We start from the raw sequence: 6,731 nt of genomic DNA, 5'->3' as shown, positions 1-6,731 counted from the left end.
CAATAAAATAAGAGGGCTTTAGGTAGAATTGTATTTACTACAGTTTACTAATACAGAACATGTCTATTATTTACTGTTTATGTACAAAATACAAAGCTAAAGCAAAACAAAACAAAACAAAAAAACACTGTACTTACAATGTCACTGATTTCCAGGAATGAAAGAGTCTGCCTACTAAAATTTAATATTTACCAACGCAGCCTTGGAACACTTAACAAACACCACAAGAATCTGGATTATAAAAATGCCTACCAAATGTATTCCTCCTTCAAAATGACAAATCTATAATTAAAAGAAAGACAAAATATCTATTTATAAATATATAATGAAGATATTCTATTTGTGTAAACTTAAAGTAGGACATTATCACATTATTTTATTTATAAAAGCATGATATAAATGTTATTTTTAAATTTCCCTCTCTTTGGGATTTCCTTAAAGTAGATCTGCTTTCTTTTAAAATCAAATTTTACTTTATGAGTATTTACCATTTATTTACAAAAATACTAAATAAAATAATATTATTCCACTCAAATATGACTGTAAAAATGTTTTGAATGCAGAGCTACTTATGTAAAATACACAGGTAAACATTTTTTAAGGATTCAATTATGCTTTATTTTATTCATAAATAATGATGACAAACCTTTGCCTTTTTTGTACAGGTTTTATACAAATTTTAGTTTCAAGTTCCAAAATTTTCAAAATGACATGTTTTTGGAAAAATTTTATGCATTGCTTACCAGGTATTATTCTATGTTCACCAAGTTGATATAAATATCTCTGTAAAAGGGAGGAAATCATTATTTCCTGAGAAATAATCATTATTTCCTGAGAATTCCTTTAATTTCCCAAGGAATTCTTTTATTTAAAAGATTTTGTGGAATGAACTTGTGCATATTTCATCATAAAAATAAGCAGGATTTATATTTTAAGTGAATAAATGAGAAGTAAACCCTGGCTGAATGTTACATTTTAGTTGTTAGGAGACAAGTCATCTTGTAGTGTCACAGCTACTCAGGTTGAGAACCATAGTGATGGTCTGGACAGTTTATCTGTGTAGCCCTGCCAAAGCAGCCTTTGAACCTATGGGGTTGAAAACCATGCAGGTGAGAAAAGTAACTGAAGAAAATTTTATTTGAGGTGGCACATATTTCTTCAGAAATTCAATATGTGTCTCCTAGAGATGTACCAGCTGGTTCAGAAACTTCCATTAGATCTCCATGGTTTGATCACACATTCACTGGGTATTCAGTCTTAAGATCTATGATTGAAGAATATGAATTTCAGGCTTTGTATGAAGGATTCTTGATTAAAAGACCACATTACATATTTTGTGTCTCTGAATTCGATGAAGATAATGATTTTCTTTCTCTCACCATTCCCAGAAAGCTTTGGAAAATAGTTGGAAGTGATCAATATATGTCCATTTCGTGGGATGAACATGGATAGCTAATCCATTTTCTGCCTCTCTTCCTAGATAAACTCATCAGCTATCTTCATTATGTGAACATTACCCTAATTACCCTAATTACAACAGAACTACCAAAGGACTATCAGATTATTCAAGATAACAAAGTAAAACTGACATGGGCAAATAACAAAATACCTGCATTCTATAGTGATTAATGAAGAACTCTTCAAGAAAGAAGTTTTGGGTAGAAAGGCCCCTTTCAGAATATTTGATACTGGGAGTATGAAGTTTATTTCAACAGCTTCACCTTTATGTGTTTAGTAAAGTGCGACAGAACTTTCAAAAACCTGCTGCTTTGGCTGACTTTCTTAAAGAAGAAAGCAATTCTCCATATTAAGCAAGGTATTTTTAAAAATTAGCACTTATGAATGTTATATACATATAATTTTATTAGGTATATCAGGCAATATATAGTAATATATATGTAAAAATAGACTTTTGAAAATTATATGAAACTACTAAGACTAAAATTATTTATTTTTTTCAAAATAGTAAGACAGTTTGGATATTAAACTTTCAAGTTATTGAGAAATTTTGCTAGAAATTTGAATCTAATCAGTGCTCTAAATAAAGGCGCTGAAACCACTTTAGAAGTGATATTCACTGTTACTGTATGTATAATTTTAAACTTGAGGACTATAATATTTAAATGTCTATTTTCCAATAAGTAATTAAAAAGTAGTGAGCAATATCCATATATTGATGACATTATCTTTGTACAAACTTGAAATCTGAGATTTTACAGGTTATGCTTATTGTAGTCTCATAACTTGGTTTAAAATGTTACTAAATAACTTTCACCTTTGGTTGTAGTTACAGTTCTACCATAATCCAAATTTTAAACGAGGCTGTCCCCAACTTTTAGTAAGGATTAAAAGAAGAGCCAGGATTAAAAATGCTTCTCCAGTATCATCATTAGTTCAAGATTTCAACAAGCAGCACTTGAAAGAAACGGGTCATGTGGATAATCATAATTCTGGTTTTGTTGTTGAAACTAGTGGAGAAAGTGTATTTTCACCCTACACAAATTTAAATATGCCTTTAATAAGGAAGCCTTCTATGAGTCGGATAATTGCTCATACAAGTATGCCAATTAGAAGTGATTTTTCTTCTCCATCATCAATGTCAGTTAGACCACCAGAACAAATTGTAATGGATACACATGTTATTTTAAATCAGTTGACCACTTTTCATATGCAGTCACATAGCAGCTACATGCAAGCAAATGGCCGCATTGTGAATTTTGTTACAACCACACCTTCAACTTCTCAGTAACACATTGGCTCTCCCTTACAGAGCAGTAATTTTGGACTGAAGGTGGAGCCTTCTACTTTTCCACCTAAATACACTGATTTATCAGCCAGTGAGTTTTATTTTTCTAATGTGCAACCAGCAAGCACTCTATTGTTCCCAATGCCCATGATAGCTAATCCATTTTCTGCCTCTCTTCCTAGATAAATTCATCAGCTATCTTCATTATGTGAACATTACCCTAATTATCCTAATTACAACAGAACTACCAAAGGACTATCAGATTATTCAAGATAACAAAGTAAAATTGACATGTGTAAATAACAAAATACCTGCATTCTCTTATTTGAAGAATAAATATACATGTGTAACTTTATTGTTTTTATTTTCAAAAATAGAGTCAAGAGTAAAATGGGAGCCTACTTTACATTTTTTAAAAAGAGAGTTGATTGACAGGAATATTTTATGTAACCATTCGTGAGTAAATTTAAATAATTGTTTAAAAGGAAGAAGTGGAAATAGAAGCAATTGGAAAAAGAGAAAAAGGGAGATAGGGAAAGGTAATTAGTGATTTCTGAATCAGCCTAAGAAAAATCAAATGTGGTAAATTAGCACAGGGTGCAGCAGGAGATACAATGATCTGCTCAGTAAACGTGGTCTCTATTATATCCTCACTGGATTAATAAAGGTTACATGATATAGTCTTATATGACATGTAAGAATGTAGTAGAATTTTACAAATGGTTTATTAATGGTTCTTTTTGATCTTTTGTCCTCAAAGTATTTCGGTATTTGCCTTTATTTATTCGCCTCATGAGTCTGCCCTTTATATTTTCTAATGTACGCTTTTATATTTGCTTTTCTTATGTTGCTTTTTTGTTCCAGCCAAAGGCAAGCTTAATTTCTTAGGCAGGCATTTAATACCTTTTAGATTCTAAGTGTAGAACCTCAGCATAGTTTAACCAGTCCCTTAAAGATCTGGCATATATTTGCCTTACCACATCTTTCTGTTTCACTGTATCTGGAGCTACATTCAGAAAAGGTATTTTCAGCCCTGTCAACTTCCATCTCACAAGTTTTCACTCAGCTCTTTCTGAGGGTTAGAATGGCCTCTCTTTGCTTACTTAGACTGCTGCTTTACCAATCCCAGGACAGATATTACCTCCTCCAGATGTTTTCTCTCTACTCCCTTTTACTTGTCCTTCTTGGGTATCAGCAGAGATTTAGCAAAGTGCCTACTAAATGACATATTTTCAGTATTTAATGAACAATAAATAAATGTTGACTTAACTAAGCAAAATGTATTTGCCCAAAGGGTGAAAAAAATCCCATGGTTTTTAAACTATTACTTCCTGGTCTTTACACTTCACCATGTAGAATCTGTTTCAATAGCTTATGAGCTAATTTCTCCTGAGTCAGGTGGTGGTGCTAGGTCTAGGAAACAAAGTATTAATTATTTATCCTTCACCCACACCTCCAGAGGTCTAAGGTATACTTTTGTCATATGCTGGACTTGTTAACTGTCTCTTCATCACCTACCCCCACATCAAATCAATGATTCTTACTCCTATAACTTATAACTTTATTATTTTCCAAATATCTTTCTACTCACACTCAGAACTTTGTCCAGAAATGTTAGTGTGATTCTTAAGATTTCAAAATAGAATTATATACCCCACATAAATTATATCACTTCCAACCTATAACCAGGAAGTAACCCCTCATTTGGGACAGTTGTATTTAGTAACCAAATTACTTTACTTAAATATGGAGACTAGAAGAAGGTGAAGCTGATAGAATTAAAAACTTGTTCAATGTACAACAATACTAAATATGTGTTTATGGAATATGAGAAAATACATATTAGATTTGAAATGTGGAATATTCTTGAATCCTTTGACCATCCTCCATTGACTTATGATAAAATGTGCAACACTGTAAGAGTGTAAACAGTCTGGAATGCTGTTAACACTGCTGATAAGGCTAGGGGGACTGAGGCTTCTGATCCCAATCCTGTGGCTGGGGTCAGCTAAGAAGACTGAAATGGTAACACTATATCTTGATAAAGTGTCACATTTTCCATTACATTGCTTATGATTGGTCGATTTATGTTTTCTGTTTCCCTTTGGTTCAGTCCTCGAAGTTTGTATCCTGCTAAGAATTTGTCCAGTCCATCCCTTCCAGGTTGTTCACTGTATTCTCATACAGCTGTTTTAGGAAGTCTCTTATGATCCTTGTAACAGTGTCATTGTAATTTCAATTTTTATTTATAATTATACTGTTTGAATACCTTTCCCTTACTTCTTGGAGAGGCTGGCCAAAGATTTATCAATTCGGTTAATTTTCTAAAAGAACCAGCTTTTAGTTTCATTGACCTTGCTATTATTTCTAGTTTCTATTTCATTCTTCACTGGCATGATATTTTAATAACATTTTTATTGGAGTAAAATTGCTTTACAATGCTCTGTAAATTTCTGCTCTATAATAAAGGACATCAGCTATATATATACCTATATCCCCAAATCCCTCCACCTTTAACTTTCCCTCCCCCACTCCCTAGCCTTTCCTTCTGAGTTGTCACAAAGCACTGAGCAGATCCCTGTGTTATGCCACTGCTTCCCATCACCTATCTATTTTATTTTGAGTAGTGTACGTATGTCAATGCTATTCTTTCACTTCGTTTCCTCAATCCATTGTCTACGTCTGCATCTTTATTGCTGTTCTGACCTTAGGTTCATCAAAAACATATTTCTGGTTGCTGGTTTTTTAGATTCCATAATTGAGTTAGCATACGGTTTTTGGTTTGCTCCCTCTGACTTTTTGACTGTGTACCACAGACTCCACGTCCATCCACATCCTTAAAAGTAACTCAATTTCATTTCCTAATATGGCTGAGTAATATTCCAGTGTCTATAGTTGGCATATACTCTTTATCAATTCATCAGTCAATGGACATTTACGTTGCTTCCATGTCCTCGCTATTTTAAACCGTGCTGTAAAACACAGTGTGGTATTTCACTGTTTTTTAATTATGGGTTTCTCAGGGTATGTGCTCAGTATTGGGATTGCTGGGTCATATGGTTGTAGTGAGTTTGGGGTTTTTAAGGAAACTCCATACTTTACTCCATAGTAGCTGTACCTATTAAACATTCCCACAAAGTGTGCAAGAGGGTTCCCCTTTCTCCACACCCTCTCCAGGATTTGTGGTTTGTACATTGCTTGTTGATGGCTAATACGAGCAGTGTGCAGTGTCACCTCATTTAATTTTGATTTGCATTTGTCTTATGATTCGTGATGTTGAGCATCCTTTCCTGTGATTCTTACCAATCTGTATATCTTCTTTGGGGAAATGTGTATTTAGCTCTTCTGCTAATTTTTGGATTGGGTCATTTGCTCTCTTGTAATTGGATCTTCATGAGTTGCTTATATTTTTATATTTTAGTCTTACAAAGGAGAGTAATCCTTTGTCAGTTCCTTCTTTTGCAGATATTTTCTCTCATACTGAGGGTTTTCATTTTGTCTACATTGTGGTTACCTTGCTCGGCCAAAGGTTTTACGTTTCTTTGGTTCCATTTATTTGATTATTTTTTTCATTTCCATTTTTCTAAGATGTTAGTCAAAAGGAACTTGTTGTGATTTATATCATAGAGTGTTCTGCATAGGGTTTCCTCTAAGAGTTTTAAATTGTATGGCCCTCCATTTATCTCTTTAATCCTTGTTTAGTCTATTTTTGTGTACAGTGTTAAGAAGTGTTCTAATTTGATGCTTTAACGTGTAGACATCCAGTTTTCCTAGCATGACTTATTTGGAGGCTGTCTTTTTTCGATTGTATATACTTGCCTCCTTTATCCAATATATGTTCACCATCTGTGCATGGGCCACTTTCCAGGTTTTCTCTCCTGTTTCCTTGATGTATATTTGTCTGCCTGTGAAAATACCATACTATCGTGATTATTGTAACTTTGGAGTATAGTCTGGACCCAGGGAGCCTGAATCCTCCAGCTCA

At 33.5% G+C, this 6,731-nt stretch overlaps 1 pseudogene across 1 annotated transcript; it reads left to right on the top strand.

Annotated features, from left to right (window-relative positions):
* The first annotated feature begins 1,618 nt into the window (after positions 1-1,618).
* Positions 1,619-2,932, top strand: LOC309653402 (heat shock transcription factor, Y-linked pseudogene; annotated as a pseudogene). Its single transcript has 3 exons — positions 1,619-1,681; positions 1,716-1,816; positions 2,288-2,932. The product of its transcript is annotated as a heat shock transcription factor, Y-linked pseudogene (transcript).
* The last annotated feature ends 3,799 nt before the right edge of the window (positions 2,933-6,731 follow it).

The sequence above is a fragment of the Balaenoptera physalus genome (genome assembly GCF_965194825.1).
Source record: "Balaenoptera physalus genome assembly, chromosome: Y".
NCBI classification, from domain to species: Eukaryota; Metazoa; Chordata; class Mammalia; order Artiodactyla; family Balaenopteridae; genus Balaenoptera; species Balaenoptera physalus.
This window is presented reverse-complemented; position numbering and strand designations above follow the sequence as displayed.